The 14,907-nt window shown below is 43.0% G+C and overlaps 2 protein-coding genes across 4 annotated transcripts in view; one reads left to right on the top strand and one right to left on the bottom strand.

The window, feature by feature from the left end:
- The window catches only part of LOC145963447 (uncharacterized), a 443,557-nt gene that overhangs the window by 8,181 nt on the left and 420,469 nt on the right, over positions 1-14,907 (bottom strand). The window contains exon 4 of one of the 2 annotated variants that reach the window (XR_014436169.1): positions 5,001-5,588. The exons of the other annotated variant lie outside the window; for it this stretch is intronic. The gene's annotated coding sequence lies outside the window, so the exon portion shown is untranslated. Of the gene's footprint in view, positions 1-5,000; positions 5,589-14,907 lie in introns of those variants that run through there. 2 annotated transcript variants of the gene reach the window in all.
- Positions 1-14,907, top strand: part of LOC145963449 (CUGBP Elav-like family member 3) — a 151,748-nt gene that overhangs the window by 63,413 nt on the left and 73,428 nt on the right. The gene's annotated exons all lie outside the window — the stretch shown is intronic.

Genomic DNA, 14,907 nt, shown 5'->3' with positions numbered 1-14,907 from the left:
CATCGATAAATATAAGTTAATAATATACTTTTTTTCGCCTTGATTTTTCATCTTTTTTCAAGCTATTCCATTTAAAAAGATTCAACGTAAAATCGATCTGATCGAAAAGATGTTTCTCGAGAGAACTAGTCATGCGATAGGAATATCGATGCGGTTTGCAAAGTTCGCGTAAAATCAACGTCTGCCTGTGGAGCGTGCAGACGAGTCTTTTGTTGTTCTTTATTCCCAGTGGGACAGCATTTCGCAATGACTTTGCCAGGTAATTAATCGCTCGTACGACAGCGGCATAAAAGATTCACCTACATCTCCAGAGGAAAGTTACGACGTTCTCCTATCCCGTGCCGCGATAGCGAGCGTGGAACGTGTCGAGGTAGGTAGGTAGGTAGATAGGTGCGGGTAGAAGGGTGAACCCTCACCACGAAGTGGAACTACTTTACGGGAATATCACTTTGATCCGACGCTTAATGAACGATGGACCGAGCTCGGTAAGAGTACCCAGACTGAATTTAATTAGGGCTCTTAACTTGCCTGCTCGAGAGCATGACGGAATCCCGTGCAGGTTCCCGTGCGTGTGACAGAGACGATCGACTGTGTCGCGGCGAGAGCGGGGGAGCTGTCGGGGGGGTGCGGGGTGGAGAATCGGTAAAAGCTCGGATGGAACGGTGCGTACGCGCGTACGCTCGGGAAGAGAAGGCTTTTTGCTTTGAGAACGACGGCGGAGCAGATCCGTCACGCTGATGACGACGCTCGACGATTCGAGTCGAACCGATTGTCATGCAAATCACGGAACGGAGCGGCCCGTTATTGACTCGCGGCGACCGGCCTCGTCGCTCGCGATTTGCGCTCGCATCCGGAGAACGGGTAGGAGGAGGAGGAGGAGAAGGATAGGGGAAAGGGGTAGGGGAAAAGGGAAAACCTTCGCCGCTTTTCCGCCGGAGCAACGAGCGAGCGTAGCGGGTAATTACACTGGGCTGAGCTAGTAATTAGAAGGAGAGAAAGACTACTATGCTACGAACGCGGAGGAAAATTGAAACAGATCGACGCGACGGCAAAGAACCAAGACAGATTTCGATCGAATCGTCCGTGTGATTTTACGAAGCTTTGATTTTATTTACGTAATAAAATAATCTTTCTCGTTGGTGGATACCTCTCTCTCTTTCGCGACTCTTTTTAATTCTATGAAGAAACAAAGCCGTTCAAAGCAAAGTACAGTGTTTTTAGCCAAGAATTCTCACGCTAATGTGATTTCTATTTTTTATGCTGAAGCAATTATGCGAGCACATGGGAGAATGTTTCGCGCATATCAAATTAATTAGTTCGTTTATTTTAAATGGATGCACATTAGTGCAAATAAGCGTGCTACGTTTAGTCTCATGAGCGCGAAATGTTCTTTGCTTTTCTCTTTTTCTCTTCTCCACATATTAAAGATAAAAGAATCCAAACATAAAAATTCTCGCGAAATTAGGTATATCACGAGACTAACACTCTTTATTTTGTTACATGATTATACAGAGACGTGTACTTATCTTTTTAGCCATTCTTTCTTCCGTTTCTATCGTCGCGATTTCTAATATTGCCGGCGATATCCTCGATGGAGTTTCGAGAGACAGACGCGGAGGAGCGCGAAACGGAAATTGAATGCGTCCCTCCGGCGGAAAAATAATGTCCCACTTTTAGAAGTTTGATCAGACGGAGAGCTCGTTTCATCGCGGGATCGCGAGCGATGCTCGGCCGCGTCGTCGACGGTAGTTCATTTACCGCGGATCGACCATCCCCTTGGCGAACGACGTGGCCGTGCGCGATGCAGCGCACATGTACTTGCTTGCGCGCGAGCGTCGGCTCGATCTCCCGTGGAAATTGAGAAAACTTTATTTGCCCCGTCGCGGTCGTGGAAAACATCGAGAAACGTCGGGAGATAGGAATTGCGCGAGCAAACCCCTTACCGTTTGCCGGGGCGAACAAGGACGCGCCCCTCGTGGCCAGTCCCGGTGCCGAACTTATTTCCACGTCGCGATATCAAGTGCCGCCCGAAGGATAGTAAACCGTTCCGCGAAAAGTAAGGAAAAGTCCGACGAAGAAAGCAAGGGGAAATAAAAAGAACGCAAAACCGCGAGTTACATCTTTATAAGGATTAACTGGAATATGGGGTGTTGGATTAAATAAAATTAAATTGAATAGGGAAAATAGCTATCTTGCAGCTTCTTGCAACGAGAAAAGAAATTGTATGCAATTATTTTTTCATTATTTTAACCGCATTATAATTTATTTTTATCGAAAATGATCGCGAAATATTGCAATATTGCGGCTGTTCTTTTTTTTCGCGGAACTGCGCGAAGGAAAAAACTTGTATAGTAGGCAGTGTATGTACAGTGTGTTGAATATGGATGTATAGACAGCTACGAAATTCGCGCTGCGAATGCCTAAAAATAGTCGAAGATCGTGCAAACACTCGAGGCACCATTAGCTACCGTTACTATTTCCAGACAGCTGCTCTTTAAACAGCAGAAGTATTGGAAGAAATATCGGCGGGATTTATCAGCCGGTCTAACTTTCTTTGCTCACCGGCGTTACCATATTTCCGACCGATTTCCCCGTCTCTCCATCCATATACCGTCCATTTACTTAAATCATTTCGCGATTGCTCCGTCGGCACGTGTCTAATATAAATATTTACGCTGGCCCAGCCAGGCATGCTGACATCACGTTCATTTTAGGTTTTCCGACAAAGATCGACTCATCTGTTCTCAATTTCTGTCGGCTTACTTGGCTAAAATTACCCTAAGAGAATAAACGTCATCGTATAGATAAAGGTACAATCACGACTTACGAATGTATTGTCTGAAATCTTCACGTTGGAAATTCTCCGTCTCCTGCCTTCCGTAGATAAGGGTGACGTTGGTGCAGCTCTTGATCTCATTTAAAGTACTTCACCTATCTGCCGCGCAGCGCATAGCAACTGTCAGTCAGAACGAGGTCAATATAGCCTTGTAATCGTAACGAGCAGACGAGTCGATATCGAACCAACTTTTTCCGTTACGTAATTTACACGCGGGCTTATCGGATTTTGCATCGGATTTTTCTCGCGCTCGCTCGCGCGCATATAAAAAGCTTCGAGCGGGCGCAGGGGAGGCAGAGTTTGGGCACAAGTGCTGGAAAAATATTCTGGGGCTTTTCCAGCGGGTTTTATCAGCGATAGGTCGGTCCGCTTCTACGTGCGAGGGCATGAAAAGAGTGTCTTTTCTCCGCGCGCGGTGCGTTCGCAGGTATTGTCAGCGGTATCTCGACTGGACAGCGGGTAGGCTTTGTGTTTCTGCCCCAGTTTCCGCGCAGACCGACAGCACACACAGGTTCGGTAGGTACATTATAGCGAGGGGGAGGCGCAGGGCCGACCCGTAAAACATTTACGCGTTTTCAGCGTGCGTACGTGCTCTCGTACGCGTGTCGTGTTAGGCACGTGTGAGAGGGCATGTCCGCACCTTGAGTTAAAAATACTCGTGTACACATATCGTGCAGCGCCGCGTTAACACGCGGTGGTATACGACTGATTTCCCGTCGACGCGGGGCCGCCGCAAACGCTCGCGCGGCGGTTTTGCGCTTTTACGAGATTTTCGGCATCCGCCTCGCGCGCGCGGCGAGCGCCTCCGCCTCCGCTTCCGCCTCGATCGATCGCCCTGCGCCTATGTTAAACGTTGCGCAAAATATTCTTCTCACAGCGTGTGTTCGGCCATGATACGCTGCGAGACGGAAGAATCATTCAACACCACTGTTGAGATGTCTATGTATGTGTGCGAAATGAGAAGGGTTTTTTCTGCTTTGGAAAATTGATAAGATTCAATTTAAAAGTCGGAATTTGTAAATGTTTAATGATGAAAGTTTAATCATCAACTGTTATCAGGAAAGAAAAATTTTTGTCTAATGAATAAAGTGAATGAAGTTTTAAATACACAAAAAAATATCCAAGAGAAATTAAGGAAAATATCGCCGGACTTTTAAACATTTTATAGAAATTAAAAGTAGTTGAAAATATATTTAATTATCTAAAAATAAAATTGTATATAATCTATAATATAGTTAGGATTTAAATAAGATAAAATTACTTTGGTGACACATTGTTATATACGGGTAATTCATGACTAAAACTACTCACTTTTAACGTCTTTTCCCGGTATAATTTCTAGAAATTCGTTCATTTATATCTAACCGATGCAGAAAGCGCTGTCGGTCCAGTCGTTTTGGACACCGAAACTCCAGGGACAGTGAGAGAGAGGGAGAGAGGAAAAGAGAGAGTTCTCTTCAGTTGCATTCAGCCAACATTAGCGTCATGCTCAGCAAAGGAGACGGAAGTCAAATGTGAGAAAGAGAGGAAAGATGTGAAAGGGAAAGAAGAAGGAAAGCCCTTTCTATCTCTGGTAGGAAGGCTAAAGTTTGTAACTTCATTCGGATGAAAGGGTCGCGGGGGGCATAATTCTGGTAGAGAGGCTATGACGAGCCAACCAAGTTGGCCACCTTCATGAGACGCCCTCAAAGACTCTTCCGCTAATTTGATGATCCTCCAAAGACCTGGACTGCAATCTGCCGCTCGGCTCGTGCTTCTCTAGACATGGGCCTCGACCGATCTCGCTACGTAGCTTTGGCCGGAGGGAATCGTTTCCGAGGACCTAAGTATCAAGCCTCTTCACCTTTCTCGCTTGTGTACCCTAGCTCCTGTTCTTTATTGCTTGCAGTTAAAAGGGCAACATTGTCTTGGGCTATGCATGCCATAATATCACGAAAAATTCGGTAAATTTATATTTCTTCTTGAGAAGATTTGTGAGAAGTAACATGATCTGTAAAACTTAAGAAAATAATTAAATATATAAGATAGAAATTAAATTAAATAATTCAGAAATTAAATATTGCTAGAAAAAATATGATATATTTAAATCACAAATAAATTGCTAATAATTATTAGCTACAAACAATCGAGAAATAATTATATCAAAATTTTGTTGCTATTAAAATTGGCAGAACATCAACTTCCTGCAAATAGTTGAATTTTTTTCTTATTCAACGAAATTATATTGTGCGAAGCATTTTGTGGCAATGTACGCTACAAGCTATCTGCACTTTCCAAAGATCCTCTTGTGCAACTCGTATATGGTCTTACACGTATTGAATGTCTCGTGCGAGCTGCTTAATTCTGTGGGCAATTCGTTCGGGTCTCGTACCACGGGGATTACGGGAGATCTGATGAGTTTCCCGAGTAGGGTTTCGACGCGACTCGCCGTAGAAGAGCCAGGAGAACCTTGCAGATCCCAGAGAAGAAAGGGAGGAGTAGCGAGGGCGAAGTAGGCGGCACAGAGGACTGGAAGAGAAGCTGGGTCAGCGTCACCGGAGTGTATAATTGGCTTGATTGTCGGGTTCTAATCTGGTTCTGCTCCTGTCCCCCTTCTTCCTCCCCTGTCGGGGTGGGACGTGTCCAGCCTGCAGCTGCTGGTGGCGCAGAAGGGTCCAGGAAATACGAGCAATGTGGCCCGCTTTTCTGGTCCGTTTCCTTATTTGTAATACGTCCTCTTCTTCGGGTTAGCACCGGGTTAATCTACAACATGCTACGCCACCGTCCACTCTACTAATGGATCAAGGAAAGGTCTCTGCGAGGCCACATCTCTCGCACAAAGGAAGCTTGCAGTGGGTCATTGTACATGAAAAAATTAGGCAACTAACTAAAAATCCTGGTAACTACCTCAAAGAACGTTATAGCGCTAATGAATTATGACAAGTCATAAAACTGGTTTACCGCATCGCTCGCAATTAGGAGACGGAGCATAAACAAGGTTTTTCACGATAATGCTGAAAGCAACGTCGCGCGATCCATGCGATTTTATAATTTTTGCGATTCTATCGTGATGGACATTTATGACTACATTGTATAAGTATCAAGAGTAATGAATACTTATTGAAAAATTTAAAACATGCATCTCACATGTCGCTGGGAAATATATTTTTGCTGTGTTAAAAATACAAGTTGCAATCACGATCAATATTTTACTTGGAAAATTCGTATATTGTCATCTAAAGCTTAAAATAGTAATTGATTTTTATTTAAAATATATTATTGTTGATGATTATCTTTATTTGTTTGTAAATAAATCCCGTTTTTAAGTAGAAATACTGCCGTTGATAAATATTAAATTTTTATCTTTGTCTGACTAGTAACGTTCTTATTTCACTTTAATACATGAGAGAGAGAATTAATTATAAATACTAACTATATATAGAACGCAATTCTATTGTTTATGTAATTTTACAGTATCTGTTTCTATTTCGGTTGTACTTAGAATCAACAATCTTAATATTTTTTGTTAATATATGTTTCCGCGATTCCCCAGCATCGTGTAATGTTAAGTTTGCTTTGCGCGAACTTAGATAGTTCTCGCGGATAAGCCTCGGGGAGTCAGTTACTGCATAAAGCAGAGATTGAAATTGAGGATAATGAAGCAGCATCGATAGCTAAGATAAATAGTGACTAAGATATACCCCATGGCGTGTTCCTCCTCGCGAGGTGGTTACGCGATAATGAGGAAAGTGGCCAAGAGGTGGTAGAGTTTAAAGCCACGGCTCTGGCGCCGCAGGAGAGGAGATATTTTCGGAGACGGCCGGAAATTGCCTGTCCAATTGAATCGCAAACAATATGAAAATTTGTTCGAGAGTTTTGATTATACAAAGGAAGCTACGCGGAGATGTTGGCGGGAGGGTGGGAAGACAAAGAGAATGCGGACACATTTCATGATGGCGGAGCGAGACGGAGAATCTTAGAGGCGCGCAGGGAAACAATGGGCGACCATCAGACTTGCAAAACGGATCGTATTTTTACTTTCAAATTAAATTATTTTCTCCGTTTCTTGTACGATTAATGCTCTTCAAGAGCCAAGCGCTTTTAATCGTCGAGCTCTTTCATTGATATTAGGCCATCAGTCATTACGTTCATCGACGACAAATTATCCTGCTTCCAATGTTCATTTAGTTTACTTCAAGTTTTGTGTTAAACTTTAAAAATTAATTTTTATTACATAATATTAATAAATATATATCATAGGAAATATATATCATAGGAAATGTTACACGCTAGATGATTTATTAAAGATATATAAAATTGATATATCGAAATGAAAGTGATAATAAATGATTGATTAATAAAGTTTGATATCATGAAATATTCACGTGATATTATAGAGATAATCGATAAATTATTTATTACGCATTTAACGGATTATTTATGTTGAACAGAATACTATATAATTATCTTTAAAATATTACTATATTAATATGTTATTGCAAAATAAAAATGAATAACAATATTGCAATATTTATTCGTACTATAAATATCAATCGCTATATTTAAAATAACAAAAAAGAATGATACTTTTCATAAAAATTAAAGTTGCAAGCAAGATTGCTTATTATAGAAATAATTGCTAAGCATACCTACAATTCTAGCTTTTCGCGCTCTTAAAGAAGATAAATACCTACGTCAAAAGAAGACATAGTCTAGATAAAATCTTACAATTGCAATTTCGTAAATTCTCTTATTTCGCGAGGCGAGATCGGGTGTTGCGTGTAATTCCATTTTGAAGTCGAAAGGTGACGTAATCGCGCGAGTCCGATCGAAATGGCATAAAATCGATGGCACGTTCGAAAGGCGAGAATGACGTGCGAAGATACCGCGCGATACGTACCAGCGCGCGTGGCACAATTCATAGACGCGCGTATGTATGACGACCGCGTTATTATGGCGTATTGAGAATACGCGGTAGATGAAATGTAAAAGGGCTTTCGGAGCATGGCAGGCAGAGTCTGCTGCGCGCTACTGGAAACTAGGTCGCGTATATTTCGAGAATTGTCCCTTATCTCTCTCTTTCTCTCTCTTTCTCTCTCTCTCCCTCCCTCTCTTTCTCATGACGCGTAACCACGAATTCGTTTCCCTATGAATTTCAATCGAGTCAATCGCGTCGCATCGACGCCCATTGACGCTACTGTTACATACGTACATCGTCGCGGAGTTGACTTTAAATTCCCCCGTCGTCGTCCTCGCGACGATCGACGGCAACGGCTCCTTTGTGAAGCAGATCAGCAAGGAAATGAGAAACGTCGAGAAGAAAGAGAATAGCCGCATTGTTTTTTAAAGAGCCATTGATTTTTAAAGGGGCGACGCGCGAGAGCGCCACGGTAATGCGACGCTTACGAGCAAGTAAGTGCTGGTATTAATATTGAAACTCAAAACGCGCTATCGCACGAGATCCCGCTAAAAGGAAAGCTTTGTACATCAACATACGGTTTTTCCTTTATGTATGCCACAGTCAATATTGTACACGCTAAACATGAGTCGGTTTTATTTCACTCATATTCTATATATTTCTATATATTCTATATATTAGATTTAAATAAAACCGTATTCAGACTTTGGATTCTGTCAATAGTAAAATGATTATTATTCAGTTATCTCTAAAAAAAAATTCCTGATTTATTTAAATTAATATTCCCTGCGAAGAAATAAATTTATTTCTTTTAATCTGACATTTGACGTCTCTCTTCTTTTGCTTTCTCCTAATCATAAATCTGCATTTATTCTATTTTACAGAAAAGTATAAAAAAAGAAGCATTCGAAAAAAGAGAAATTCTATTAATCGTTGAAATTATGTGTATAAATGAATCGGAGAGATCGCAACGCGCGACTTTCGAAACGAAATTTTGACAAGCGCGAGACTTTTTATCGCATCGAGCCATGTGTCGCGATAAAGTGGCGTACATATTAAAAAATCAAAACACCGAGGCACGATGGAACGACTGTCAAGATGCAAAAAAGCGATACACAAGAGGACCATGGGTTCATCCGGATGCGCGACGCGAATCGATGGCGACAACTTTGCGCCCCGCATTCGACCATTCGAGTTCCCTCATCCACATGCGAGTTCGCATGCGTGTTCGTGTGGATGCGCCCGCTTATACGGACGCCGCTCACGCGTGCTAAACGCGTGCATCGCGCGCATCGCGTGTGAACGTGCGCGTAAACATCCCCGCGAAAAGCCAGCGCGCGAGTCGAGTGCGGCAGAGGTGGAGAGAGAAAGATAGAGCGAAACATTTGGAAAGAGACAGAGCTTGAGAGGGAATGAAATTGAGAGGAGCGGAAGGGTGAACGAGAGAGAAAGAGAGAGACGACGAAAAAGGGGAGAGGGGAAGAGAAAGGGAAAGAGGCAACATAATGCGCGCGGTATACCACGGCACTTCCGAATTACTCCTGCAAAATCTCCCCGCGTATTTGCATTCCCCCGCGGCGAGCACAGACAGAAATTAATTGCGTACTTGCGCGGACGACAATGAAACGTCGTTGCGCGGGCGCAGTCCTGTCGGCTATGCCGGAAATCAAAGACGCGCTCGGACAATCGCTTTCGGAAGCGTCGCCGCCAAAATTTCATTTTGCCCAATTCGATTAAACCGTCGAATATATGCGCAACGCCGGGAGCGGGATATGGTCGTTATAAGCCCACGCTTATAACAAAGAGACGAGTTAGGAACGGTTGCATCAGCAACCGTCGCGCTTTGCACCCTAACTTTGGTTAAGTAAATTTCCTTTCTCTAACTATATCATAGGTAAAACTATAATTTAGGAAGGAAGAGGAAATATCCTTAAGCCAGGCTCGCTTAATCTAGACTGCTCGTGTAACCGGGGGCTTAGTGCTATAGTTCTACCAATGGTTTCTACTACTACTTCTATAATCTCATCGTCCAAATAGTATAACGATAGTCCAACGGTAACGAGTAAATAATCCAATCCAACTTACAGATCCAACTTACGACATTACAGAATTTAGTAAACTTTTTTTTCTTCTCTTTTTTCTCTTATTCATATTTTCGTATTTTAAATCTTCATTATTTTCAGTGTTTTATGTTGCATACGAAATATGGAAACAAACTTTTATCGTATCAGAAATGAAAGAGGATTCATTATGCCACCTTCATTATTACTTTCGTTCTCATAACGAATGCTGAGTTTCAGCATTTTAATTCGATCATTTGCATTGATAATTAGAAAATTAATGAAATAAATTTGCCATGTGTAATGAGTTTCGATCGTTAGCCATCCTTTTTGCCGGGGACGCTAAAAATTATTGCGAGTGTTATATTTGCAATAAGATGCCTAACGCGTAATAAGATGACTCGCCGCTACGAAGTGCTGCAGCAAGTCGTTAATATCGTGAATAAGCGTTATCTCGCGCGATATAATGTGACAAATCGCGCCCGGTTTTGCCGTTGTAGTGGCGTCGAATCACAACGACATAATGCGAAGTAGTTCTCGCGTACTGAACGCGCGGCCTCAGCATATTCCGCTTCAACTCCTGACGAAGTTCTCGCTCTTGGGTAATTACTTGTCCTTGCGGAGGAGTTACACACCAGCCGTCAGATGTACAAGCAGCGCTACAATGATTGTTCAATCGGTTTAATCGTGGTCGTACAGTTGCGACCACGTGAATGATAGATTCAAATAAATATGTAAACACATATTTTTCCTCTTTAATTGAAAAACACTATATTCGTGAATTTTTTTGTAAATGACGAATTTTTAAAATACATTTTAGTGTTTATGAATAGAATGCTTCTCGCGATATATTTTAAAGAAAAATATGGAAACTAACGATTTCGCGAGATAATCATGTATCGCTTGAATTTTCTATGTCGAATCTTTGATTTTAACGCGATATACCAACGACAAATTTCTTACTTGCATTTTATTGCACCGTCCTCTTCAACGCCGGAATGCCAGACGAGCCAGAGGGTATCCCCTTCGGCGACTTGTTTCGCGTAATTAAATCCAGGCAACCCGACGAGATGTCGGAGCTTGATAAATGAAGTGTTTCGTCAGGATAGGGTAGATCTTCTCTTCGTCAGAGTCGTGGCTGTGGCGAGCGGAGAGGTTGACGAGGCAAGGGGTCATGTGAATATTGCAGGACCTCGCACCTCTCGCCCGTCGTCGGACTCGTCGTCACATTATTCAGCATACATAGTTCTTGCTCCAGAATGCTTTGCGAAACAGGATCCTGGCGAGCATTTCTCCTTTATTGCGATAAAGACTGTCAAGCGGGGAAGCTTGAGATTTAATCCGTCATACCATTATTAATTGGAATCATGATTTTTTCAGGAGAATTCAGAGAATATGAAATAGGGATAAAAATATATCAAATTACTGTGCATCAATTTGTTAAATTTTATCTTGCAATTTTTTTTACATTATACGAATTTTTTTATTTATTGTTTCGTTGGATTGCGAATTGATGCATCCGTCGATATTATGCATATTACAACGCATCCACCACGTGTACGCGTCTCCAGCTAGTTCACGAAGACAAATTTCAGCAGTAAACACGTCTGGATCACTGCCAGCCGTACTTTTTTTTGGGCAGCTTTATCGCACTTTAGCTTATTCAGCCAACCTCAATTTTCAGAACAGGATTAATGATTCTCTTTATCCGTTATTTCCGCCATAAATAACAATGACGGCGTTAAAACAATGCAGGCGCGTTCTGAAATTATGGTAATTTTTTGCAGCACGTAATTTACACGCCAAAAGGTTAATTAAGTAATATCTCATTAGCGCGAGCGCTGTAATGTTTTTCTCACGCAAATAATTCCGGCGGACATTGCAACCCCCATCGCCCGCTCCTCGATCGATATCTCTCCGATCGGTATATTCAGACGCTCGGATACGTAATTCAAAGACCCGCCATATCTCTCGCACGCGGACATATTTCAGTGTCGGTCTTCAACCGTGCGGCCTATAATCCCGAAGGATTTGTCGTACACATGTTTCCGCGCAAACTGTCCTCGAAATGTTCGATATCCCTCGTTCGCTTTCTCCCCGCTCCTCCCCCCCCCTCCGCTTCTCTCCATCCCTATGTATCCATGATGGTCGGAAGATCAATGTCGCATGTTTGGTTGCGAATGTCGGATGATTTCTGGTTGCACCTGAGGCCGTCCGTGAAGTTTCGCGCTTGTCACGTTGCACCGCGTGTGATGCACAGACCGCCCACACCTGATACAAAATTTCGCCATTTATATATGATCGATATTCGCCTGATAGCCGTGGACAGATTACGCGTTCCGCGATTCGGCCACCGACCCGGTTCGTTCTCCCCCTCCTTCTCTCTTCCTCTCCCTTTTCCTCTCTCTCTCTCTCTCTCTCTTCTACTTCTTTTTTTTTGTACTAAACTCACCGTTATATCGGAAATATCGATCTCGTCTCTTCCGCGGGTGTGTTGGGGCTGCGGGCCTACACGTACGTTGTCGCGTCGCGAATCCAGACGTCACCACATCGCTCTCATCCCACGCCACCTATCCTACCCCCCTTCTTTCAGCCAGTCCTCAGGGTTTTTGCGCGTCACCACGAAACGTAATATTTCCACTGGCCGAGTCCTGCCCCGGCTACCAATCTTCACAGAAGCAATAATAGCGCACCGTTCGTCCGACTGTCCATTCGGATCGTCCCCCTCGCTCCGTTATTCCTCACCGTTCATCGACCATACATCGGTCCATCTCCCCCCTTCGCCTCCCCCCTGTTCTTTGCCGGCTCGGTCGCCGTGGCCGGGGTCGGTGACGGAGACGAGGAGCCAGGAGGCGAAGGAGGAAGAAGGGCAAGAGCTCCGTCGTTCTCTATTTATCTCCTCCTTTACCCCTCTCGCCTTGTGTTTAGCATCGATATTTGCCTTGACAAAACGGAGTCGCTTTTGCATACCAACGCGAGTGGCAGCGACGCTCGGTGTTTGAACTATAGTAATTTGAGGCAGGCTAATGAAAGTGCTGCGCAAACAGCGTCGCGACGCCTCTCCCCGACGTCAAAAGCCAAAACCTCCGACCATCGGTGGATGTTTCCCGCGCGTGACCCTTTCTATCGTCTCCCTCTTTCGTCCCTCTCTCAGATCAAAACTTTTTTCGCGGTTCGCTTTAAATGCTTGGCCCCTGCGATGAGAAATATCGCATCGTGCGCAGAAAATGTATCGAACGAGCAATTTATAAATTTTGCTGCGCAGTAGCTCCAAGGCATAGTAACTGCTGCATCTATATGTAACACAAAATTAAGCGTAGGCGGTGCATTAAATATACACACATATATGAATCATTTCGGCTTTTCATTATAATACGTATGAGCTAGTCGAGGTATTAATACATTGTTGCCATTATTCGCGGTAGAATGCTTACATAATGCATAAAACATCATGCCTGATCGGCCATTATGCATTATGTTTCAGTATTATATATAAAATATTTATTTTTTTCTACAAAACACGAATTATTCCTCAATGATATATATACTGCGATATAAATTCTAATTTTAAACGAGATAAAATATATAATGTAAATTATACGCTAATTAAATGCATTATTAAAAAGACAATATCGCATGGTGTAATAAACAAAGTGATAAATATGAATCAGATTTACTAGTAAATAAGGAGTGTGTCTATCATTTTCAGAATAGTCTATGGTACCTCTTGATTGTACATCATTGCGGATATATTTTTTCATTAACTGAAATAATTTATATTAATTTATATTAAAAGACGTAATTAGCGTACTTTTTCAAACTTTTTATGTTTTCGCACAAAAGGATGTGACAAAGGGATATGTTTTAACAGAACATTTCACACATATACATATAAAGATCCGCGAGATATTTCGTAAATTCTACAAGAAATCTTCAGACGGAGTATTGTTTATTGGATGTTCGATTTCGAGACAAGCCGCCGAGAGAACACGCCGTATAAAATAAAGCTGCGCATCTCTCTTCAAGATTTAACCATTGTACACACGATTTGCCTCCTCGGCGTTATGCGAAGCCAGATAATCCGCGGATAGCGTGCTAATGCAAGTTTTGGCATCAACGCAAACACTTCTTCTTCATTTTTGTCGACGCTTCGCGACTTACTTCGCTGGCATATAGCGGATTACGGTGGCATCCGGGTGGGGTGTTTAATCTCGAGGAATATTTTGCGCGCATCCTCCCTCGCTAGCTTTCTACATCCGCGTCCTTACTCCGTAACTGTAACCTAATAAGGACGCCGGCAAAGCTCCGCTTTAACTCGTTCGGATTCAAGTCGTTGCGACCAAGTCCGACGCAGCTACAGTTTCGCAGTTGCCGAATGGTAATTTCACCTAATGCTGCTCGCAGTCGCTCAGCTGCGCCGCGTTTCTTTTAAATGAACCGGGAGCGAATTTATATCGTTCTCGTCTCGCCTATCTACGTAGATTAAATTGCCGCGTTCTAACGCGCGGCTGTGAAACGAGCGTAGCTTCCGAGGCGTCGCGCAGATGCTTATATCGAGATACGTTTGACTTTCGACTCGAAGGTGACCCGGACCGAAGTTTATGGCACTCGAGGGGGCCGAAAATATCTTCGCCTCCGGATAACTCGATAGGGTCTCGTGGTCAAACGCGCGCGTCGGCGCCATGTGGCTTCTGGTTTGCAGAGCGGATATAATGCCGCGATATGAGGTCGGCTTTCACGCTATCTTTTCGTACTCTTGAGTACCAAGACTCCGACTTTGCAGCCGCTTCGTGGATTCCGCCACGATATTTTTGCTACCGCGGTAACTTTTCGCGATCTTAATTTTCAACTTTGACCTCTCGCGTCGTTAGATGAGAAGAAAGTTTCGTAAAAATATGGAAAATCATCGTGGAAACGAAAATCTGATATCTGTGTGGCAACGTAGAATTAATAATTGTCGATGAGAACCAGCGATGCGTTTTCAACTTTCTTGTTTTTAACAGCGACCCTAGCGTGCGTCACGAGACATGGAAAAACCCTTCATTACATACCAACAATGTAATTATAACGCTTTAGTCGTTAAATATCTGTAAGTATCGCACGTTAAGGGTTCG

This window comes from Camponotus vicinus, unplaced genomic scaffold (genome assembly GCF_025532165.1).
Source record: "Camponotus vicinus isolate PSW18456_S1 unplaced genomic scaffold, iyCamVici1.0 SCAF_12, whole genome shotgun sequence".
NCBI classification, from domain to species: Eukaryota; Metazoa; Arthropoda; class Insecta; order Hymenoptera; family Formicidae; genus Camponotus; species Camponotus vicinus.
The sequence above is the reverse complement of the archived record's forward strand: the minus strand, read 5'-3'. Positions and strand labels throughout refer to the sequence as shown.